At 38.1% G+C, this 26,277-nt stretch overlaps 1 protein-coding gene across 8 annotated transcripts in view; it reads left to right on the top strand.

Annotated features, from left to right (window-relative positions):
• Nucleotides 1-26,277, top strand: part of TMC1 (transmembrane channel like 1) — a 139,946-nt gene that overhangs the window by 7,153 nt on the left and 106,516 nt on the right. Inside the window, exon 3 of one of the 8 annotated variants that reach the window (XR_005530115.1) lies at nt 14,011-14,142. The exons of the other annotated variants lie outside the window; for them this stretch is intronic. The gene's annotated coding sequence lies outside the window, so the exon portion shown is untranslated. Of the gene's footprint in view, nt 1-14,010; nt 14,143-26,277 lie in introns of those variants that run through there. 8 annotated transcript variants of the gene reach the window in all.

Raw genomic sequence — 26,277 nt, 5'->3', positions numbered from 1 at the left:
TCCAACTTCAGCTCAGGTCCTAATCTCACATTTCGTGGAGTCAAGCCCCACGTCAACCTCTGTGCTGACAGCTCAGCACCTGGAGTCTGCTTCAGATTCTGTGTCTCCCTCTCTCTCTCTGCCCCGGCCCCACTCATGTTCGGTCTCTCTCTCTCTCAAAACTAACAAAACATGTAAAAAAATTTTTAATTCAAAAGAAACAAAAAAAATCCAAAACTTTTGAATACTATTAAACAGCAAAAGATAACAGATGAGATTCGACACATGCAAAACCTTCCTGAAGAGACAATGGTTCCTAGAGCTGAACAAGCAGCCAAAACGACAATATTGATACACAAAAGCAAAGGAAAAAGAAAGTGATCAGCAAAAGAGGCACAGAAAATGGGAACTCAAATTAAAAATAATATTAGTGCTTGCTAAACATTATCCAGTGAGAGATCTAAATCCTGGAGAAGACAAGCCATTCCAATGTGTTAGTTCGTGTGTTTGTGTGTTTGTTTTCCTGCTGGCTAAATTGGAATGTTCCATCACACCTGGCTGAAATATCCTTCATGGGTTCTCCCAGCAACGTGTCCATTATAGTCTGGTTCCCCATGTAACTTTTCTCCAAGGCAATAATGTGTCGGCCAGCAAGCACAGACCATCAGTAAGTTGAACAATTAGCCAATTGGCCACAACAAGCTCACTTCGTCTTGAAATTTTTCACGTTCACAGCCTAACAAACAAACTAACAAAGCCACTCCCCAACTTGCACTCTCTCTCTCTCTCTCACTCTCTCTCTCAGGAATAAACATTAAAAATGTTTTAAAAAGTAAATAAAATGTCTACCTTAAGAAGATTTGACAAATATATACAGAGTACTATAATGACCAAGACAATCAAGACTTCTTTCTGCCCCTCTCAAATGTTCCTAAGACCTCTTTGGCATAAATTTGTATATTCCATTTCCACCACGTTCCCCCCGCGCCCCCCCGCCCCGGCCCCGCCACTCCACCACTGAAGCCAAGCGATTGCTATGCTACTTTTGCCATGGATTGCCTCCTTTTTTGTAAAATTCTATGTAGATGGAAACATACAGTAAGGACTCTTGTATCTAGCTTCTCAGGTTTAACATAATGCTTTTGAGATTTGCCCACATTATTAGAGATACCAAGAGTTTGTTACTTTTTATTGTTGAGAAGTATTTCATTGTACGGAGGTACCACAGTTTGTTTATCCGTTCACCTATTGATGAACATTGTAATTGCTTCCAATCTGGGGCTATTGTGAATAAAACTCATATGAACATTTGAATACAAGTCGTTGTGTGAATGTATGGATTTCAATTGCTTGGTTGTATGCCAAGTGATTGATCAACTTCATAAGAATCTGCCCAATTCCTTTCCAAAATGGCTATAAAATTCTGTATTTTCACCAGCAATATATGAGAGCTTTAGTGGTCTGCTTCTTCACAAAAAGTTGATATTGCAAGTAAATCTTTTTAATTTTAGCCTTTTGAGAAAGTAGGTTGTAGGACATATGTCATTATGAGTTTCATTTGCATTTCCCTAATGACTAATAATGTTTGGTATGTTTTATGCTATTTTCCTTATTTTGTCCCATCACCTCTTTTTTCTTTATTCTCTTTTCTTACCTTATTTGGCATTTAGTATTTTTTTCCTACTATTCTATCTCCACTATTGGTATATTGGCTATATCTTTTTTTGTTGTTGTTATTCTTTTTAGTAGGTTTACAATATGCATCTTTAACCTAACACATTGTACTTTTATGTATTTATTTATTTTTAATGTTTTATTTATTTTTGAGAAAGAGATAGGGACAGCATGAGCAGGGGAGGGTCAGAGAGAGAGGGAGACACAGAATCTGAAGCAGCCTTCAGGCTCTAAGCTAGCTGTCAGCACAGAGCCCGATATGGGGCTCGAACCCACGAACTGTGAGATCATGACCTGAGCCAAAGTCAGACGCTCAACTGACTGAGCCACCCAGGCGCCCCTGTACTTTTAAATAGTGGTATATCAAACTACAAATATTTTAAGAAACGTACTATAGAATAATTTCATTTTCTCCTACCATACCTTGTGTTACTGTTTTTGTACATTTTATTTCCATAGGTATTATAAACTCCACAGTTTATCATTATTAGTTTGCTTTAAACATTCAATTATCTTTACAAAGAAATTTGGAAAAATAAGAAAAATGTCTTTTATATTTACCCATGCATTTACCACTTTCAGTGTCTTTTTTTCTTCCATATTTCATAAGCAAATTTTTTTCTTCTGGTATCATTCTTCTTCTGTCTGAAGAACTGCCTTTAGCATGTCTTATAGGACAGGTCTGTGGGCAATGAATTCTCTCAAGATTTATATGTCTGAAAGCATCTTTACTTTAATCTTTGAAAGATATTTTGTGGTGAGAAGAGAATTCTAGGTTGAAAAACTTTGTTTTCCCTTTTTTTTGTTTGCTTTTTCCTTTCAGTGCTTTAAAATTTCTCTCTTTCATAGTTTCTGATGAGATGTCTGTGATCATTTTTATCTTGTGTCACTTTTGTCTGCCTGCTTTTACAGTGCTCATTATTACTGTTCATTCTGGCAATTTCTTTATGCCTTGGTATAATTTTAGTCATCTCCTTTTCTGTTTGGAGTCCCCTTAGCTTTCTTGGACCTTTGGTTTATAGTTGTTGTCACATTTTTAAAACATTTTTGGCCATTACTTCCTCACTTTTTTTTCTGACTCCCCCTTCCCGGACTTCAGTTACATGTATTTCAGACTGTTTAATATCGTCCCACAGGTCAGAGATACCCTTCCATTTTTTAAAAATCTTCTATTTTACTTCTTTCATTTTGGATAAAGTCTCTGTCTTCAAGTTTGGTGCACTTTTCTTCATCAATGTCAAGTCCACTGTTTATCACATGCAGTGCATTTCTCATTTTGGACATTCTATTTTTCATCTCTAGAGTTTGATTTGTGTTTTTAAGATAATTTTTCTAAAATTAATTTTTCACATCATGTTCTTAAGCACATGGAGTATATTTATCATAGCTGATTTATTGTTAATGTCTGCTAATTCATCTGTGACATTTCTGGACCCGATTCATTTGATTGGACTCCTGGTTGGGAGGGAGGTACTAACTTCCTAACTTCTTTGTCTGCCTGGTAATTACTTTATTTGCTGTTGGAAATGTTGAAATTTACATGTTTGGGTTCTGGATTTTTTGGTATTCTTGAAATATTGTTGGACTATATTCTGGGATGCAGTTGAGTCAGCTTCAATTAGCTGGATGCTTTGGAGACTTGATCTTAAGCTCTGTTAGGGTGAGCTCACAGCACAATTACTTGGTCTAGGAAATAACTCTCTGAGGGTTCTAACCAGTGCTCCACAAATTAGGAGGTCTCTCTGGCTGGTGGAAAACCCAAACTATTCCTGACTCTTCTGAACTCCAGAAATTATTCTGCCTGCTCCTTCCTATTTGGTGTTTCACCTTACAAATTCCAGCTGCTTTGGAAAACTCCCTGAAAACAGAACTATGCCTCCTCAACTCAGTGAGACCACAAACTTTCCTATGTTGCCCTCCACCCCCTCCACCCACCCCCCACCCCCGCCTCCCGAAACTCCTAGAAACTCCTTAGGCACTGTCTTGGGCTATCTGTTGAGCATGTCTGAAAGTGTTTTGTACATTTTGTCTGGCTTTCTAGTTGCTTAAGGAAAGAGGATTAATTCATTCCTAGTTATTTCATTGTAGCTGAAAGCAAAATGCCAATACTGAGTTTATAGTATGCTTTGACTTAATTACTCAAGGATTCCTTTTAGTTATGAAAAATTTCAGATGATGTAAGCAGAAAATAGAGAACATCTTCAAAACATATCTTTGTCCTTTGGAATAGTTCTCACAGGGCTGGTCTTTACTAAAGATATAAACTTTTAGTATCTGAGCTCCATATGCCAACATTCATAAATATTAGGTATATCCATATGGTATGTTCTAAAGGGGGAAAAAAGATAAAACTTCACTTTTCTCTGATGCCTTTATAGGTCTTGGATAGACTTAAAGAAGAGTCATAAAGCCCATAACTCTTTATGAAGTGAGAAGTTAAAAAGTTCCAAACCCAAATTGCCCGAGACAATGACATATATTCCTATGGAGAGGCTGAATCTCTAAGGCTTTTCCTTCTGTGACACATTCCATCATGATTGCTCCAATTTGGACATTATCCCTAAAACTAACTAAATAGTTCACATTAGTAAGTGAGATTTCTTCCTCTTATCCTGGTTGTGGTATGGAGAAAAGTCAGTTCCCATCAGTGCAGACATTCAGAACAAACTATTTTTTTAATGTTTATTTATTTCTGAGAGAGAGAGAGAGAGAGAGAGCATGAGCAGGGGAGGTCAGAGAGAGAGGGAGATACAGAATCTGAAGCAGGCTCCAGGCTCTGAGCTAGCCGTCAGCACAGAGCCCAACACGCGGCTCGAACCCACGAACCATGTGATCATGATCTGAGCTGAAGTTGGACACTTAACTGACAGAGCCACCCAAGCGCCCCTGTAACAAACTATTAAATTGTTTTCTTAGTCCCCTGTGTTTGAACAAGCTGTATACCTTTAATTTTAGATCATTTAACACAATATTTATTATTTACAAAAATATAATAGATTTTCCTGACATCAAGAAGATCGTAGCCTTTTTGGGAAGATGAGACAAAGCAATAGAAAATGTTAAAAAAAGCAGTATAAGACCGTAATGAAAAAGATGTTTGGATGCAGGATATGAAGTGTCAATTGAATTGTAGAGGCAATACGTGCTATGTACTTTTTCTCATTTCCAACTCTTTAATCTTCTTTTATGGCTCTCTAGTAAACATTCTTCAATTTACCCAGACCATTCCTTAGCTGTGGAGCTGAAACACTCCGAAGATAAGAATATGATCACTTCTGAGTATGTTTGGATGATTATATCAGTGTTCTGACTGCTATACTTCTGTTAATGCATCCCAAAACTGTGCTTGTTCTTTTCACTGCATCATATTATTATCTCTTGGCCATGTGGGTAGTGGAACAAATGTTGGAATCATTCAGACCTGGGTGTGAATCTTTGTTAGATGTTTTGCAGCCTGTAGATCTTGAAAGTGTGTATTAGTTAAGGGCAATTTGGTTGAAGACAACATACATCAGCTTAGCTACCTCAAGTGCAAAAATCATAAGGGTGACCCCCAGAACCTAAAGGCAAGAATGAAATTGAGTCTCAGGCTCAGAAAGAACCTGAGACGGAAGCACTATAGCAAAGAGGCCTCATTCTTTCTGGCTGCAGACAGTTTCCCCCCTTCTATAGTGGACATGATAGGTACAGGAAAGACTAAGAGTGACCAAAGCCGTGTGAGTGACTACATATGCGTATATGTATGTCAGAGTGCAGTTTACAGAAAATTCTGAGGAGGTGGTAGGAAAGTTCCTTTAAAAGCAGAGTCATGGGGATAATCAAATGATGATTGTTCACTATAACTAATCATTTCAATGGGTGAAGGGCATTGAGGAGGGCACTTGTTGGGATGAGCACTGGGTGTTGTACATAAGCGATAAACCGTGGGAATCTATTCCCAAAACCAAGAGCACCGCTGTACACACTGTATGTTAGCCAATTTGGCAATAAATTATATTAAAAAAATAAAATAATATAAAATAAAAACTTAAAAAAAACTAATCATTTCACCTCTTTCAGTCCAACTTACTTATATACAGAAGGTCCTCCATAAATATTAACTCTTCTCCCTTGCTTCCTTTCCAGTCAGCTTTCATTCTCTGTCCTAAACAATTTTCTGCTAAGAATACATAACACGTACTACCCACAAATAGGAATATGTTTTGATAACACAGCTTACATTTCCATAATTTATCAAGGTAAGGATTCATATATTCCTCCTGGGCCAAGTTGATGCCGTAGAAAGTAACAGAGATTGAGGATTTTGAAGATTCTTCACCCAAGAAGGTTATTTGCTAAGGTGAGGATTGTATACACACAGAGGTTGCCTATGGGGTAAACTACTAAGGCATCCTTTGGGAGTCTTGAAAAGACCCTCAGGAAAATGCATTAACCAAGTCAAGAAATCATAATGTAAGGGTTTCCTTAGGGCAAGGGGATGGGTTTTGAAGAACTCACAAATCTTCCTATGCAGTGGCCACAGAAGGCCACAGCAAAGCATGGCAGCCGTCCAGTGTGAGCAAAGGTACTTAACATTTTGCCCTTCTAATCCTCACTCTACTCTTCCAGGCAAGAACCAGAAGGTACATAGTGTGTAGGAGAAATGGTCAGGATATGTTTCAAAGATATGCTTCCATTTCCTTCCCCACTTCGGGCTCCAGGCCTTAACTGTTGGCATGAGTAAGGAGAGGGGAGAAGCTTTAAATAGGCTGTGGGATTCCAGTTTTAATTTGGACTGGATTGGGTATTTACATACCTTACTACCAGAAGATGGGTATGAATTATCAAAGTGAGGTGATACTTATAACTGTAAAAGACCAGAAAACTATAGAGTCTGCCTGAAATGTTATCCAGGGCTGGGAAGATAAAATCCAATGGAGCCTGATTTAAGGTGGCATTTATTTACTGTTGAAATAAATGCTCTACACTTATTGAAGTGAATATAGTTATAGTTATTAGGGCACACAGTAGATTTTGATACAAATACTCAGTTCTTTTCTCTTATGGGAACTAACAACTTACCTTCAAGGAAGACAGGCAAGGAATTGCTTAGGGGGTAGTATAGATCATTCAGCATTCTCTTTCTTTCTTTCTTTTAAAAATGTTTATGTCTTTATTTTGGGAGACAGAGACAGAGAGTAAGCAAGGGAGGGACAGAGAGAGAGGGAGACACAGAATCCGAAGTAGGCTCCAGGCTCTGAGCTGTCAGCACAGAGCCCAACACAGGGCATGAACCCACAAACTGTGAGATCATGACCTGAGCTGAAGTCAGATGCCTAACCTACTGAACCACCCAGGCGTCCCTGATCATCCAGCATTCTCTTGTTTCATTCTGCTCCTGGCCTGATCTTAGATGAGATCTCTAGTTGTGACTCCTGCTTATTAATAACCTTATTAATAATAAGCTAATTAATAGCCCAACTCCTGTGGGCTAATAATCTGCATTATTCCTCATGTCTGTCCCTTCTTCTTGAAAGGAAGAGTTGTCTACACACTGTAGATTGAAGAGGCCTTTCTACCTCTTTGATGTTAATGCTATTTTCTGCTGAAAGTCTAGACTGAAAATGGGTCCCTTATTTATGCAACACCATGACACTTCTTGAATAATAAAGAATTAAACAGCTTTCCAACAATAGTTGCTGTTTTTTTTTTTTCCCTCCGTAACCAATATTGTGTGCAAGTTAACATGACAAAGCCCAAGCCTTCACATATGGTGATTTTATGAAATGGAATTCTCCACTTCAAATATACTTCCTTTTCACCGAACTTACTGCATTACATTCAGGTCAGTTCTCTAGTTCTTAAACATCTGGTTTTTGAGAAGCAGCGACCAATAAAATAACCTCTTTCCCCAATTCTATCTGACTTGAACAATTTTTTTGACTCAAAGAAGTAAAGTTTTTCCTGCCTTTCTGCTCTTCCTCCCACTCCCCAAATACACAATATTTCAGAGTTCCAGCATTTTCTCTGACTCCATATAAAAGAGTTTGCATATAGATATATGTTGGCAATGCTAACCTTCTGCTGAATACTTACAAAATAAACATAGTCCAGTTTTTAATATCCTTATGGCAAGACTTTTCTTGCAAAACCATCTCCTGGACGCCGCAGGTGAAGGCTTGCAAGTTTCAGTCACAATTACGAAGTAAGCCTGGACCCATGTCCTTCAATGGCTTCTGCATATTGCTATAATACCACTGCAATCTCGGATCCAGTACTCCAAAGCCCTTGGTCTTCCATTGTTCATTTTAGCTTGCTTTCTTGCAAGTATCTGCGTAGAAAAAAAGTCAATGCAATATTTTTACACTATGACATAAGTTATTAGTAGCTAAAAGAGTGCTTTTCAGTTTTTGACTCTGGCTCGTTTCTCAGCCTTGCCTAATTCCTGTGGTATCATTCCGTCATGTCCTTTCCTTCATCAGAAAACTTAGATGGCTTTACCTTGTCATGTAATATGGTCTGTCATGGTCTTTTGCCATTTGAGCTTAATCTTTAAAAAAATTTTTTTAACATTTATTTATTTTTGAGAGACAGAGAGCGAGTAGGGTTGGGGCAAGCATGGCAGAGAAGGAGACACAGAATCCAAAGCAGGCTCCAGGTTCTGAGCTGTCAGCACAGAGTTTGATGCAGGGCTTGAACTCACAACCCATGAGATCATGACCTGAGCGGAAGTTGGGCACTTAACCGACTGAGCCACTGAGGCACCCTGAACTTGGTCTTATTTTAAGTTCTTATCAAACCTATTTGATCTTCATTTTCTGAGATGTTTTCAGCCTCTATATTGTATTTTATTGGAATAATCACCTTAACCTCTCTCAATTTTTGCTCATCATTATCCTATCCATCATTCAAGGCTCAGTTGATTACCACTTCCTCTGTGATGTTTTCCTGAGTTTCCTCAGCAAGATATCATTTCTTTCTCTTCATATTTCCTATAGTATTAAGTATCCATCACTTACCTATTACTCTTCTTCAAGTGCTTTGGAGTGGAAATGTTGTTTATGTCCTTATACAGCTAGTGACCACTTTTTCCAAACCAAGTGTTGACATAGCCAGATCTTTTTTTTTTTTTTAATTTTTTCAGTTTGTGGGTTTCTCTATATAACTTCTTTACACATTTATAAAATTAAATTCTGGGGCGCCTGGATGGCTCAGTCGCTTAAGCATCTGACTTCGGCTCAGGTCATGATCTCACGGTTTGTGGGTTTGAGCCCTGCGTCGGGCCCTGTGCTAACAGCCAGCTCAGAGCCTGTAGCCTGTTTCAGATTCTGTGTCTCCCTCTCTCTCTGACCCTCCCCTGCTCATGCTGTCTCTCTCTCAAAAATAAATAAAAACATTAAAAAAATTAAATTATATTTTGTTGGCTGTGAACGTGAAAAATTTCAAGACAAAGTGAGCTTGTTGTGCCCAATTGGCTAATTGTTCAACTCACTGATGGTCTGTGCTTGCTGGCCAACACATTATTGCCTTAGAGAAAAGTTAGGTGGGGAACCAGACTGTAATGCACACGTTGCTGGGAGAGCCCATGAAGGATATTTCAGCCAGGTGTGATGGAACATTCCAATTTAGCCAGCAGGAAAACAAACAAACACACACACAAACAAACAAACACATTGGAATGGCTTGTCTTCTCCAGGATTTAGATCTCTCACTGGATAATGTTTAGCAAGCGCTAATATTATTTTAAATTTGGGTTCCCATTTTCTGTGCCTCTTTTGCTGATCATTTTCTCTTTTTCCTTTGCTTTTCATGTGTATCGATATTGTCATTTTGGCTATAGGAAACATTAGCTCTTTATGAAGGTTTTGCATGTGTCGAATCTCATCTGTTATGTTTTGGTGTTTAATAGCACTCAAAAGTTTTGGATTTTTTTTCCTGTTTTTTTAAATTATATTTTTAAAAAAATGTTTAGTTATTTTTGAGAGAGAGAGAGAGACTGAACATGAGTGGGGCCAGGGCAGAGAGAGAGAGGGAGACACAGAATTTGAAGCAGGTTCTAGGCTCTGAGCTGTCAGCACAGAGCTGTATGTGGGGCTTGAACCCACAAACTATGAAGCTGAGGTTGAGTGCTTAACTGACTGAGCCGCCCAGGTGCCCCTCTGCTTTGTTTTGTTTTTTTAAATGGTATTAGAGATATAGTGTGTTCATATAAGAAACTGTATATTCAATACTTTGTTGTTTTTTTAATAAAGAAAAATAGAAAATTCTGCAGCAATATATCATAGCTTGCAAAACATTTGTAATCAGGACTCTTCCAGAAATTTAGGATGTATCATCCTGTCACAAATCACCCTGGAAAACCTATGGAAAGCAGAGACAGGGCGAACCTTTAATACCATATATATCCCCTACTAGAACAAGAATAGTTAAGACTTACTACATTATTACTGAGTCAGTAGCCAACTGTAAGAGTAGGTATGGACATAATGAGTGAGTTTTTATTTTATTTTAGTTTTTAAATATAATTTATTGTCAAATTGGCTAACATACAGTGCATACAGCATGCTCTCGGTTTTGGGGGTAGATTCTCACGGTTTATCGCTTACATACAACGCCCAGTGCTCATCCTAACAAGTGCCCTCCTCAATGCCCATCACCCATTGAAATGATTAGTTATAGTGAGTGAAACTAGGTTTTGTAAGCCGCCTCCTGAGACGTGCCTTCAGGTGGGTATAACAGGACCTAAATCTAGTCTGGGGCCCCACTCCTTATTCTTAGCTGGTGCTTGTTGGCAGTCTTAGAAAACGAGGTTGGCCTCTGGTACTATTTTCCTCTGGAGGTTCTAGGGAATCAAAGTCAGGACTTAAGGAAGTAAGTCTGGTTTTAGACTCACTGACATATTTAAATGGGTTGCAATAGAAAGTGGTGCAAAGATAATTCACAGGTAGAATATCACATCCAGGGTGCTTTAACACTGCATTCAAGTGACTGGGGTGGGATGGGTGGAAACTCCTGTCAACTGAAATAAGCTGATGCAAGCTACTCTTTGGGACCCACAGGTCTGGTGACTCAGGCTGGGGGGTCAGGAGCCCTGGGGGTGATGTCTAGCACCATGATGTTACTTCAGTGTACAGACGTCGAGGTTAATCTAACAACCCTGCAATAGCTGACTTCATTAAAAAAAGATCCGTGTGGCATTTTGTTCCCCTCCGGATTTCTCTTGGTCTATGGTCAAATGTAGAGGAGGGCACTAGGTCCTTGTGAGCTCTTGACACCCATTTTGAGGAGGGAAAATTATCCCGCTCACGAGTGAGTGACATTTGCTTTCTCTGTGAAGAGAAAGGATCTGCATAATGATGTTTAGAAATGGGGAGCACAGCCTGAGTTCTCTGCCATGACCTTGATCCCCTGCAAGTTGTGGTCTCCTCTGAATGGAGGAGGCTTGGGTTGTGTGAGGGACAGAGCTGCTGGCCTGCATGAATGCTGTAGGGAAGAGATGGTAAATTAAGAAAATCAGACATTTCAAGGGAATGATTTATAATAGCTACATTAAAATATAATTTAATATGGAGAGCTGTGAGAGATACAGTTAAGGAAAAAACAGGATCTTTTCTGAGAAGATTATGAAAGGGGCACCTGGGTGGCTCAGTCGGTTAAGTGTTGGACATCAGCTGAGGTCATGATCTTGCAGTTTGTGGGTTCGAGCCCACGTCAGGCTCTGTGCTGACAGCTCAGAGCCTGGAGTCGGCTTCGGATTCTGTGTGTCCCTCTCTCTGCCCCTCCTGCACTTGTGCTCTGTCTCTCTCTGTCTCAAAAATGAATAAATTTATAAAAAATTTATAAAAAAAGGAAATTATGAAAGAGTCCTGCAGAAGCTCTCCGGATCTAGTCTGGCAAATCTCTCTCCCCTCCAGGGCCTGTGCCTCCTTCTTCCATGTGCCTTTGCTCATGATCTTCCCTCCTCTTGGAAAATTTTCCTATGCTAATCCAAAGATCCCAAGACTCAGGGGGGAAATGTGCTAAGTCTAAGAATAGAAGAAAGTTGCTGTGTAATAGCCCTTTTGTTCATTGATGGATTGATTCATTGATTCATTCACTCATTCATGTCACAAATATTGGCTGAGTGCTTACTATTTGCCAGGCTCTAAGGACAGACAGTTGAAAATCAACCAGGGTCCTGTCTTCCTGGAGCTTACTTGCTTGTGGGGAGAATAAATAGTGGATCAATGGACAAATAACTAGATAACAGAATGTCGGGTGACGATGGTGTTAGGTAGAAAATCAAAGAAGGGCAGAAGAACTAGTGATAACATAGTTTCTGGTTTCCCCATCTGTCTGGTTACTCTCGCCCCCTCTCTGAGGCGGACTGGCAAGGGAAACTTGCAGTGTTGACTTTTAGGTTAGGGCAGTTTTCCACTCCACGTCTCATCTCTATCCTTTCCCTCCAGTCTCTAAGGTCTGCCGTGTAAGGTGGCTCCCTTTCTCTTCCCTGACGCTCCACTACCCTGTTTGGCCTGGATAAACCAGAAACTTCTCTTTTTTTTCATATTCGCAGTGTTGTTGAAATCCCTCATCTACGGGTGTTCTTCTTTCCTTTTTTTGTCGTGGGTCTATACTTTTTTTTTTCATATTTTATTTATTTCTGAGAGAGAGATAGAGACAGCATGAGCAGGGGAGGGTCAGAGAGAGAGGGAGACACAGAATCCGAAGCAGGCTCCAGGCTCCGAGCTAGCTGTCAGCACAGAGCCCGACGCGGGGCTCCAACCCACGAACCGTGAGATCATGACCCGAGCTGAAGTCAGATGCTCAACCGACTGAGCCACCCAGGCGCCCTGGTGGGTCTATACCTTTTAAACTCCCTTTACTACTATGTGTGGTTGGATCTTGAGAAGGAGTAAAGACCAGCACATGGATACAATCTACCACATCCCAATGGGTCCATCCACTTACTCTGTTTAAAACTGAGATAATAACGCAGCCATCACTCAATGGGCTGTTCTTCCACTTTGTCAATTTCTTTCTTTCTTTCTAAAAAAGAAGTAGAATTTTAACTCTCAGAGTTGTCCATGTGGAGCCTCCAGTAGTTTGTCAATTACGGTTAAAATTTTCCTACCCTGGCAGCAGTCCCTATGGACGTTTCCGCTTGTGCGTTCCTGCTCTGGGGGTCTTTGCATCTGCCTGTCTGCCTCTCCAGTTTGAGGGGTTATGATTCTCTCTGTGAAGTTCAGTTCTCTGGCAGATCTCACAAGAGTTGATTTTTCACTTTGCTCAGCTTTTCTCTTACGGAATGGGAGTGATGACTTGAGTGGATGAGAAATTGCATCGTTACAGCGCTAGATAAACTTTTATGTATGAAAATGATGATGGCCTCATCCTGAGTACAAATAATACTTAAAAGCCTGTGAAGATGTGGATTATTTGTGATATTACTTGTACAAAAAAGGTGTACATATCTTTGGAAGTGTTGAAAGGAAAATAGTACTTTATATTGTTGATCGTATCGCTTTTTTTTGTAAGTATCGAATATATTCCTGTTCGTGTTTTTACGTTCTGTTTTGTAGCCTTGAGAACTATTTTGAACATATCTGAATAGACACAAGAAAAGTAAATGTTCTACATGACGTGATGCTGTATTATGTATAAAATTGGGTGCAGATATTAAAAAAAAATCTTACATCTAGAGACTCAACTTAAGTCTACATGCTCCGACCATTTCAGCTCCCTGAGGTGTCTTCCCTTTCTCAGCTTCTATCCTTGATATTAAATATTAGGAAGTTCAATTACATTTCACCTACAGCAACTCTTTTATTTGTGTATATCTTGTCTTCTGGGTTGGTGGGGACATTCTGGAAGGAAAAAAATATATATCTCATTCATTTTATGGCTGCCCAGATTTTGTTAGATTAATATAGATTTGAGTGCCTTCGATATGCTAGAAACTGCTATATATCATTTACTTCATGATCACCTGACTCCTGTGAGATTACTTGTTTTCATTTGTTGAAATGAGATCTGATACTCAGAGGGGTTAGAAATTTGCCTGTGGTTACACTCTGATGTGGCAGAGCTCGGTTTTGAATTCAGGTCTGTCTGATTCTAAGAACAAGACTGTTTCTCCTTCAACTACAAAGAGCTGTATAGTTCTTAGGTGCTTTCTATCCAGAGACACTAAGTATATTCTCGGTGGTTGAGTGAATTAGTGGATGAATTCTCTGGACCTCTGTTCACTACTTACTGTTCTCTTCTCTGTAATATGATCATGGTAGGAGCTTGACCTAAGAATCAAATAGTCCACTGAGGTCTCTTAATTTGGCAACCAAGAGAAAGTAGAGTTCATTAACTAAAACTCTTTCCCATCAATTTTCTTTCATCTTCCAGAATGTTTCAGAAGCATTTTCCTGAGCTCCATTACAAGGTGGAACATTTTAGCCATTACTGAAGAAAGCACTATTAACATTTTATGAGTTGGCTCCTTCCTAACACCGTGAGAATAAAACATTGTTTGCTAAATTCTGGTGGCTTGATTCCTATTTTTTCATGATGTTTTGTAATCCTGGCTTTCATTATAAGGATGTAGGGGTATGTTTATAACTGCAAGGCCAAGCAAAAAAAGAGTACATGAGATCCTAGGAGAGAGCTAAGCAATCATCTTTGACTTTCTGTAGCTTTTTTATCAAAGTTGTCTCTTATTTATTGTCTCCCTAAATTTCATTCTTAAAAATAAAAACAAAACTCAAGTTTGCCTTTTTAAACATAATACACATCTATTATAATAATTTGGAAAAGATGGAAAACATCTAAAGTAGAAGAAAATTGACAATCTCACCATCCAGATATGGCTGCTAACATTTTGGCATATTTCATCTCAGTCCCTTCCCCCTCCTCACCTTTTTTTGCATAAGACACTTATTTCAGATATATACATGTATAGAATTTAATGATCTTTTTTTCACAGTGTCGATAGTAAACATTTCTGCATGTTATTAAAATATTTATAAGGCATTATTTTTATTTAATGGATGCACAGTTAGTTGATGTAATTATTCCCTCAAAATTGGTAATTCCATCTGGAACTACCTGTAGATGATTGGGTATGAAACAAAAAGAAAGGAATAGGAAGCAACCAGAGCTCTTCACTCATATACTTTCTTATGACTGGGGAAAAAAAGAACTCAACTTAAAGCATTTTAAAACATTTAGAATGCATAGCTTTCTCATGGTCAGGACAGAGTACAGGTATTGTGCTTACTCTTTTACCTGAAACAAATAAAAAATGGACAAAATGTGTGAAACAATTTTCAAGACATTATGCTTCAGACAACAAAGGGTAGTGATCTCTGAAAAATGGAAAATAGAGGAGGCGAACTCCCCTGATGCTGCTTCTGCTGGTCTAGAAAGTATCCAGACCACCATATAGGGAAGCAGGGGATGTAAATGAAGACTAGTGAGCTGTTAGTGTGGAGAAGATAGAGCTGAGAGTCTGGGGAGATTAAGGCAGCTAGAATTCCCAGGGGCATCTCCCAGAGAAGAGAAGAGGAAGCTGAACAGAGAGAGTGTTCTGGAGATCTGCAGAGTCTTCCAACTGAGTCTTCAACTGAATAATGATCAGTGTGTACGTGTAGCTGGGAAAGAACCACCCAGTAGGATTAGAGGGAACAATCCATAGAGCTCACAAAGGTCTGAGTTGTTCCTTTTCCCACCAACAAGAGTATTGAACCTTTTAATTCATGAGACACCAGGTAAAGTACTCAGAAGGCTTTTGGTTCAGCAGTAAGAAAAACGAGTCCTAGATTAAACACGACTCTAGTAGTACCAGCAACTTTAAAGTGAGACCCTAAAGGATACAATTGATTCTAGAAAACTTAAATGCATACTAGAATAAAGCTAAAGGATATTCCTGGGAATACAAAAATATCTAGCACCCAATATGGAAAAATTAATAATGCCTATCATGCAATCAAATATTACCATGAATACAAAGAAGCATGAAAATACCCATGATTAGAAAAATCAATTACACATAATTGTCCCATAAATTACACAGTTGATATAAATGGTAGACAAACAGTGATGAAACTGCATTGTACGTGTTCAAAAGGCTAATGGAAAGAATTAAATAGGGACATATGAAATTAGAAGGACAAAATTCATCTACTACAGATGAAAAATACGATATGTGAGATGAAGCCAATGCTTTATGGGCTTAGTGTAAGATTAGACATTGCACAGAAAAGATTATTGAACTTGAAAAAATATATGACAACAGTACAAAGTCTGGAAAAGAAGAAATGAAAACATTCTGGTGTAAGGTTTTATACTATAAATGGAATGGTAGAATATCACTTGCTATTTATATGAATTTCTCTGGTCCTATATTAAGTATCTGGTTTAGAGTAAAGTGGTATTTGGTTATAGATAATAGGCCATAAAAGGCAATAAAATACAACCAATGGAAAAGTCATTTCATCCAAAAGAAGCCTGAAAAAGAGGAAAGCAGAAACTAGAGACAAAACAAATAAAAATTAAATAGCAAGAGGATTGCTGTCAACATTCCACTATGTGGGCATGAATGTTAAATATTAATGACCTAAGTACCCAAATTAAAAAGTAGAAATAATCAGATTAGATAAAAATTTCAATATCCAACTAAGTGTCACCTATAGGAAGCCCATTTTCAGCATAAAGATACAAATAAGTTAAAGGTAAATGGATGGAAAAAGACATACTGTATTAAATAGTAAAAAGAGAAGTACCTGGGTGGCTCAGTCTGTTAAGCGTTTGACTTAGGCTCAGGTCATGATCTCATGGTTTGTGAGTTTGAGCCCCACATCGGGCTCCGTGCTGATAGCTCGGAGTCTGGAGCCTGCTATGGATTCTGTTTCTCTCTCTCTCTGCCCCATCTTTGCTTGTATTCTGTCTCTTTCTTTCTCAAAAATAAGCATTAAAAAATAGTAAAAAGAAAGCTTAAGTCATGTTAATATTGGATAAATTTTACTTTCAAACAAAGAATATTATCAGGAATAAATAATGTTATTTCATAACAATAGAGATAAATTTATCAACAGGAAATAACAAATGTAAACATTTGTTACACCTAATAACAGAATTTCAAAATACGTAAAGCAAATACTGATAGAGCTGCAAGGAAAAACAGACAAATCCACTGTTAGAGTTGGATTTCACACCTTTTTCACAATAATTGATAGAAAAAATAAAAAAGAAATCAGTAACCATATGAAAGGCCTCCACAGCACTATCAACTGTCTTGAACTAATTTACTGTTATATAACTCCACCTAACAACAGCAGAATACACATTCTTCAAGTGCATATAGAAAATTTAGCAAGATAAATCATATTGCGATGTAAATCTCAACACATTTGAAAGGATTCAAGTTATACAAATTCTATTCCCTAACTACAGTTGAATTAAATTACAAAGCAAAAGCAAAAGATAGAAAAATCCCAAAATATTTTGAAACTAAATATCACCCTTCTAACTGACCCATAAGCCAAATAAAATATCAACAGAGAAATTAGAAAGTGTTTTGAACTGAATTTAAATAAACACACAAGCTTCAAATTTTTGAGATGCAGCTAAAGCAGTATTTAGAGTAAAATTTACAGTATGATATACTTATATTAGAAAAAAAAATCTCAGTTTCTACCTTAAGAAACCAAGGGAAAAGAAATAAGTAAAATCCAAAATAAACAGAAGCAAGTAGTTGACAAAGGCCAGAACTGAAATAAATAGAAAAGAGGAAAACAATATAGAAAATGATACCAAAACATGTTCTTTGAGATCAATAAAATTAATAAACCACTGGTCAGACTGATTAGAAATTTATCAAGAGGAAGTAACAATTTTAAGACAGAAACGAAAAATGTGGCAACACTACAAATTCTACAGATAATGAAAGGATAATAAGGCAACGTTATGAACAACTCAGGCCAATAAATTTGATAACTTAGATACATTGTAGAAATTACTTGTATGACAACCTACTAAATTTCACTCATGAAAAAATCAATTAACTTAATAGCCTTACATGTGTTAAGGAAATGGAAATTATAGTTAAAAATTGTCTTATAGGGGAGCCTAGGTGACTCAGTTGGTTAAGAATCTGACTCTCGAATTCAGCTCAGGTCATGATCTCACAGTCATGAGATCCAACCCCACATTGGATCCAACCCCACATTGGGCTCTATGCTGGGCATAGAGCCTTCTCTCTCCCTCACTCTCTGCCCCTTCCCTACCTGTTCTCTGTCTCTCTGTCTCTCTCTTTTTCTCAAAATAAATAAACATTAAAAACTTGTCTTACAAATAATATAGCAAACTTTGATTACTTCCATGGATAATTCTTTTATTCACTTATTTATTTTTTGAGAGAGAGTGACATAGAGAGAGAACAGGAGTGAGGGAAGTGCAGAGAGAAAGGAAGACAGAGGGTCCAAAGTGGGCTGGAAACTGACAGCAGCAAGCCTGATGCAGGGCTCGAACTCATGAACCTAACTGTGAGATTATGACCTGAGTTGAAGTTGAACACTCAACAGATTGAGCCACCCAGGTGCCCCCAACTATGGATAATGTTACCAAAAATTCAAGGACAAAGTAATTCTGATTCTACACAATTTTTTTTTAGAAGAACAAAGAGGAGAAAATATTTTCCAACTTTCTCAGATACTAGCATTACTTTGATACCAAAATCAAACAAAAACATTGCAAGAAAACAAAACTACAGACCAATGTATAAAAACAACAATCAGAAATTGAACTTCTAAAATATCATTTCAATATCAGAATAAAAAATTACAAAGCACTTAGAAACAAATTTGACCAAAGTACAATAAGACCTAAACACTGAAAAGTATATAACAGTGCTGAAAGAAATTAAAGAAGGTCTAAATAAATAGATGTTCTCACTTGTGGAATGAAAGATTCAATATTATCAAAATATCAGTTCTCCTCAAATTAATTTCTAGATTCAACACAATTCTAATCAGTATCCCACTAGGCTTTTAAAATTTTTTACATAAGTTGACAAGTTGATCCTAAAAGTTGTATGGAAATGCAAAGGACCTAGAAAAGGCTAAGTGTCTGAAAAGAAAGAACAAAGTTGGAAGATAGATATATACATATATACTTATCCTTAAGGCTCGTAGTAATGTTACAGTAACCAAGAGAGTATGAAGTTGGCACAGAGAGAGACAATCAAAGAAAGACAATTTCTAGGTGATAATAGTTTTGATTCCTAAAACAAGGTTGCAGTTGCTTATTAAATTTCCCCACTCCCTCTGGATGCCTTATTGTATTGGTTCTCAAAGTGTGATTTGAAGATTGGCAGCATTAACATTACCTGGAAGCTCTTAGAAAAGCCGATTATTGGCACCCCTACCCCCAAAGTGCTGAATCAGGACTTTGTGCACGAGGCTGAGGAATGTGTGTTTCCACAAGGTCTTCAGGTAATTCTGGTGCACATTAAGGTTTTAGAAGCACTGCCTCGACCTCTTTCTGCTAGAATCCTCCAGAATTTTGCAGGCAGGCAAAAAGATTTGGAGACAGTAGCATAATTCATTGTCACAGAAGGAAGAGGGAAGCTGATGGCCTTTGATCATGGAATCCATTAAAATATACTCTCGGTGCGGCCAGGCTGAGATGGTGGGTAAAAAATAAGCTAATCTCATTTCTAGTCATCAGGCTATTGATGATAATTGGGCTTTACCCAGACCAGGCAGTTGATACGTTTTGTTGTTTGGAACTAACTGACCAAGTAGATGATTGAGAAGAATACAGAGGCTGTGAGAAGAAATCCAGGATTCTGGAATATTTCCTTAAGTCTTTTAAAATTCTTTCTTTTTCTCTCTCTCTCTTTCATCCTCTCTCTCTCTTACACATCCATCCACACGCACACATACACACACATACACACAAATACACGCATGTACACACATGCATTCACAGTGAGATTTCATGATACAGGAAACAGGAAGCAGAGGTAGAATCCTGATGCATGTATGAAGAGGGTTGAATGTGTGTTCTAGCTAGGCATGACCTAGTTTCTTGGGAAATACTTGATCACATTTAGGGAGGTTGAGTAGCTTTGCGGGTTACCATCAGAATTTGAGTTCTATTTTCAATCATCTGAGAAAATATATTGTATTGAATTGGGAAACTTGACCTGAGGTTGTCTGATCCTACTTTCTGGAATCAGAATGTGGCTTGTTACAATAACCAAAGTAATTCAGTCTTATGGAAAGGAAAGGAAGGGACAGTGTATAATTATAAATATAAGAGCACCTTCTACCTGGCTATCATGAAACTAGATCTAGATTTTAGATGTTTTTTTTTTTTAAATGTTTATTTATTTTTGAGAGAGAAAGGGTGGGGGAGAGTCCCAAGCAGGCTTCAGACTGTCAGCACAGAGCCTGAAATGGGTCTTGAACCCATGAGTCATGAGATCATGACTGTGGAAAATCGAGCCCTGTGTCACGCGCTGTGCTGAGCCTGTAGACAGCCAAAATCAAGAGTCAGAGTCAGATGCTTAACCGACTGGGCCACCCAGGCACCCCTAGATCTTAGTTGTTAACCATTGCCCTTCCCTGTGGCATACAATAGTTACAATTACAGTCCCAACCTCTTGGTATTTAATCAAGATAAAATTGATAACTTAAAATTTTTTTTATTTTTAGACACAGAGAGAGAGCACACATGAGTGAGGGGAAAGGGGGAGAGAGACAGATAGTAAATCTTAAGCAGGGTCATGACCTGAACCTAAATCAAGATCCCCATGCTTAACTGACTGAGACACTCAGATGCCCAGTAAGTGATTTTTATTTTCAGTTAAAAGTCATCAATTTTAGGAGCACCTGTGTGGATCAATCAGTTGAGTATCCAACTCTTGATTTCGGCTCAGGTCATGAACCTAGGGTTGTGGGATTGAGCCCTGTGTCACGCTCTGCGCTGAGCCTGCAGACTGCTTAAAATTCTCTTTCTCTTTCTGCCACCTCCCCTGATTGTGAACTCTCTCTCTAATAAAATAAAATTTTAAAAAATAACTTTAAAAAAGTTTATTTGTTTATATTGAGAAAGATACAGAGAGAGGGAAAGGGAGAGTCCCAAGCAAGCTCTGTACTGTGGCACAGAGCCCAACATGGGGCTCAAATTCATCAACTGTGAGGTCATGATCTGGGCTGAAACCAAGAGTTGGTTGCTCAAGTGAGTGAGCCACCCAGGCGCCCCCTAAAACAATCACTTATAATCAGGATACTGATATCTAAGCAAGGACAAGATCCCAACTTTTTAGTGGACTTGGCAGATTCTTAGTCTTCTACTTAATGCTCCTCACTCTACACTTTTTTTCCTGTTGCCATGTAGCTATAATAATTTGTCCTCTGGATGCCAAAGTACTGCCAAGAAAGGAATTCAGAAGCTGGGTGAGGGAGAACATACAAATCTCTCTTTCCAGAGCCCATTGACTTTTATCTTCGTATGGAACACATTTTATAATTTCTATGACACTAAAAAACATAATGGTGGCTGGTCCTTTTTTTTTTTTTTTTTTTTTGAGTCAACCTCAGCCTGTTCTAATTGCTCCTCCAATTGCTAAGAAGCAAGAATTGGATGGCGAAGCTGACCATTGGCTCAAGCAGCATGACTTTCCACATTGGTTGTCATCATCGACAAGCATGAGGAAGAGGAGCTAAGGGTACCAAGAGACTGAGAGTTTAGGGCAATATTTTATTCCTTGTCTTTATCATTTGGTTAAATGGCCTTTAATATAATCCCAGACTGAATATCATGGCAATTTTCCTACTTGCAGAGTCTGAGATATTAAGGTAAAGGGCAGAGTAGATGTGTCTTTCTTGTCTTCCTAGAATTTTAGGTGAAATTTTGTATATAGGTGTGTGTTAAAGCATTTGAACAGCTCTTGTAGACTATTTTAATCTTTGCTATATGCCAGGCACGCTTTATTATATACATCACATGCATTTATTATTACATTTAATTTTCACAGCAACTATGTATAGTAGCTGTTGCTCTTTCCTTTAATTAAGACATAGAGAATTTAAATAAACTATCCAAAGTTGTAAGATGGCATAAAACTGTAACAGAGCCAAAACACAAATATTCATCTGTCTAACTCAAAAACTCAGGATTTTTCTATTAAATCGGTTGCTTACTTGAAAGCTCTGAGTTTTCTTTTCTAGTTCTATGGTATGAGTACAATACTTTTGGGTACCCAAGTGAACAAAAATTCTTCTTTCTTGTTCATATTTCCCAGTACTTGGCTAGTCCTGGAGATAAATTTTCTTCTTCATGACCTTGGTCTTGAAGGAATTGGGATTAATCCAAAGGAAATCAGGTAGTGAAACATACATTTATTTATCCTGATGAGTCTTTTGCCTGTTTCCAGAAATATTTGAAGAAATGTAACAAAAATACAGATCTTCTGCTTGTATTTCTCTGGTGGAACTTGCCAAATTATATCTTGTGTTATAGTTTCTAGTATTTGTCTGGTTCCATCATGATAATCTTGAAGGGAAGACTCTGGATTAAGGTTCTCCAGAAAAAGAGACCAGTAGGTTATCTCCCACTTTTTCTATAATTTTTCATCTATCAAGAGATTTATTATAAGGAATTTAATTTATTTATTATTTTATAGTTACTTTATATGTTTTCTATTTATTATTTTTAAAAGTGCTTCCTTTTTTAAAGTACTTTTTAAATGTTTACTTATTTATTTTGAGAGAGAGTGTGTGCGAGCAGGGGAGGGGCAGAGACAGAGGGGGAGAGAGAATCCCAAGCAGGGTCCACACTCAGTGTAGAGTCTGACATGGGGCTTAATCCCTAAAACCTTAAGATCATACCTGAGCCAAAATCAAGAGTTGGATGCTTAACTGACTGAGCCATCCAGGTGCCCCAAAAGTATTTTCTTATTTATTATAAGGAATTATACAGCTGCCTTTAGAATATCAATTAACACATATACCACCTTCTATGTTGACTATATTGATAAAATTTTGTACCACCTACAAATTAATTACAAGTTTTGTTTTATTGAATATCATAAATTGAGCCTGTAGGGAAAGAGACTGGAATGGATAGATGGGCGGTCACAATTTTTATAAACTCATGAGGACATCCAGAATTCAGAATTCCTTTTTCTTAATGGATGATGACGTTCATTAGTATCCCTAGTTAGGTAGCATATCCTACAAAGTATGGTTTTCCCCAAAGAGCTAAAGAACAGAAAAAAGAATGATTCACTCTAGTCAATGACTTGCTTTTTCCTTTCTTTTCTTTTTCCCCCCCTTCTTCTTCTTCTCTTAAATATTCTTTGGAAACAAACACGAACAAAATCATTTCATCCATTTTGGTGATATTACTATTTTGTTAGGAAGACAGTTCTTCCAAATTTTAGGAAGCTACCAATTCCAATCTCTAAGCCACTCCCATTTTCTTTTTTCTCTGACTCTGTCTTTTGTTGGAGCCCTGAACTACAGCTCAGCCACCATCCAGCCTCTGTGCTGCCCCGCACCGCCTTTGTTCTTTAGAAGACACTCATTAACATTTGCTAATGTATGCTAATGAGAACTAATTTGCATCTTCTGTTTGTCGTTGGGAAGGAAGAATGAAGACCCACTGAGTTCAGTCAGCTTTGCTTCCTGCTTCTTTATGCAGGAGGAATTGTCTGCTTTTAGTTGTTCCACAGTTATTTACCACTTTTTGTTTGTCTCATTTTGTTTGTTTATCCATGAATCTTGATAAGCATTCTTCTTCATGACTTGGAATATTGCAGAAATGCGTTGGGGGACAGAAAGATTCCTTTTTGTCACAGGCTATCCAAGGATGTAAGGATGCCAAGGGCTTACAACACATTATTTTCATCTGGTTGTTATTTTGGCATCCTATTACTAGAAAAGATTCGAGCCACAAAAACTCACACAAGAGAATGTATTTTCATTTCAGCACACTTACTTACACTGGTTGCTCTTTATGGTGGTAACTGAAATGTGAGAGCACACACTCTGAATATATATTGTGACAGCATGGTTAAATAAGAAATATCCCCTCCTCCAGAATATTCTAAATGCAAAGAAAAAGCCAAGACTACCACTTAGTTTTTTTGTAACCACGGAGACCTCCAAATGCCTTTGTAAATAGCTATTTATTTATTGAATCTGTACCGTTAAAAAAAAAAATCAGCCAACCCCCCAAACCAGTTTAGAATAAGAGCTGTTTTTGTTTTTCTGTAGACCAATGGTGTCATAAAATATCTAATTACAGTTTCTCCCAAATACTCTAGTATATAATTCACTATTTGAAGAACTATGCTTTAGCATTTCATATTTGCTCTTCGAGCTCAAGGGTGGTGGAATTTGGAAATGTACCAGCTACCCACTTCCTCAGCCTGTGTCTCATTTTAATTTCATGTACAATAAACACAGAAGGGAAAAGTGCAAAAAAAAATTGGTGTGCATCTCCCGCTCCTCCTTCTTATAGCGATAAAAAAAGATTATTATCACTGTGAAAAGATAGAAAGGGGATTTTTTATTTTGAGTGAATCTTCTTTTCCCCCCTCTCTGTTCTTCCAGGGGTTAGCCATTCTCTCTCCAGGACCTCATAGTACAATGTGTTTCTCTTACAGAATCCATCCTGTTCTCTTTGGCAACTACAATATTTTTAAAATTTTTCAGTGTTTTTTTTTTTTTTTAATTTATTTCTGGGAGAGAGAGAGAGTGAGAGAGAGAGAGACAGCGTGAGCAGGGGAGGGTCAGAGAGAGAGGGAAACACAGAATCTGAAACAGGCTCCAGGCTCTGAGCTGGCTGTCAGCACAGAGCCCAACGTGGGGCTCAAACCCACGAACCGTGAGATCATGACTTAAGCCGAAGTCAGACACTTAACCGACTGAGCCACCCAGGCGCCCCAGCAACTACAGTATTTTATATCGTGTTTTTAATAAAGCAGACATCAGCAGCTATTTATTCTCTACTTCTTAGGGATTTCACAGCCTCAAAAAATAAATATAATCTAGACGCAAAAACACTGGAGAGTGACAGCTGCTATAGAAGCTGAATCTCTCGCCCACTCACTTCTTTTGGGTGGCTGAGACTTACCAAAGTCAACATTATTATTATTATTATAGTTTTATAACCACAGCATTTTTTTTTAAATTATTTTTTTATTTATTTCTAGGAGAGAGAGAGAGAGACAGCGTGAGCAGGGGAGGGTCAGAGAGAGAGGGAGACACAGACTCCGAAACAGGCTCCAGGTTCTAAGCTGGCAGTCAGCACAGAGCCCGACGTGGGGCTCGAACCCACAAACCATGAGATCATGACCTAAGCGAAAGTCGGGCACTCAACCAACTATGCCACCCAGGCGCCCCATAACCACAGCATTTTAAAGTCACTATTTAGTATCTCCAAGATTATTATAATGATTGAAAATATGACCAGCCTTTTGGCATTTAAAAAAAAAGTTTTCAGTAGGGTGTTTTTGAATGTATGTGCTCCATGGTTCATTTTCTATGTCTAGGGAAGTTGAGAAGGATGCTGGCACCTGCGGAAATAATGTCAGCCCCAACCTGTCAAATTAAACCTTTTCCCCAGATACCTTCATGATATTCAGACGTAAGGATCTCATTTTGTTTTTTCCCACACCAAGGATTTTGTAAATGTCTTATAGTTTACAGGTTTATTGAGGTATTTGAATGGTATGGGAACTAAATAAGTCTTCTCTTTACTCAGTGGCTTCCAAATACTATGCTTAATTCCATCATTTGAAGGACTTGGGATTTTGTACACAAATGTCACGGGCATCTTTTCATCCTTCCTTAAAAGTAATAAAAGCAAAGGGAGCTTCCAATTTAAACTGAATCAGATTTCATGTCTTGGGTACATACTATTCTTGAGGAAGAAGAATCACATTCCATCATTGTTTTTAAAGTTTATTTATGTATTTTGAGCAGGAGAGAGAGAGAGAGAGAGATTGGAGGGGCAGAGAGAGAGGGAGAAAGAGAATTCCAAGCAGGTTCTACACCAGCAGCACAGAGATCAACGTAATGCGGGGCTGGATCCCAGGAACTGTGGGATCATGACCTGAGCTGAAATCAAGAGTCGAATGCAACTGACTGAGCCACCCAGACGCCCCACATCCCATCATTTTTATTCAATTTTATAGACATTGCCTTCTGTTCCCTACTTTGCACATCAATAACTGAATGAAAGCAGGATGTTGGGGCATTCTCTCCAGGGGAGATGATACCCCATTGTGGTTTGGTGACTTGATCTAGCACCCAAGTGTTTCACTGATGGGAAATTCTTCTTTATGGCTAAAGTTACTCATTCCTTTGGCAATTTTGGTTGGTTTATCTAAATGCCATCCTTGGCTATAATTTGCATACATCTTATAAATACATACATACATACACACATACATATAATTTTGTCCATATCATAACTGAATCACCACCATCATTTCATTACTATAATCAAATTTAGTGGGATGCCTGGGTAGCTCAGTTAGTTAAGCGACTGACTCTTGATTTCAGCTCAGGTCATGATCTCACAGTTATGAGATCAAGTTCTCCATTGGGCTCTGTTCTGCACATGGAGCCTTATAAAGATTCTTTCTCTCCCTCTTCC

This window comes from Hyaena hyaena, unplaced genomic scaffold, assembly GCF_003009895.1.
Source record: "Hyaena hyaena isolate Hyena2069 unplaced genomic scaffold, ASM300989v1 scaffold_196, whole genome shotgun sequence".
NCBI classification, from domain to species: Eukaryota; Metazoa; Chordata; class Mammalia; order Carnivora; family Hyaenidae; genus Hyaena; species Hyaena hyaena.
This window is presented reverse-complemented; position numbering and strand designations above follow the sequence as displayed.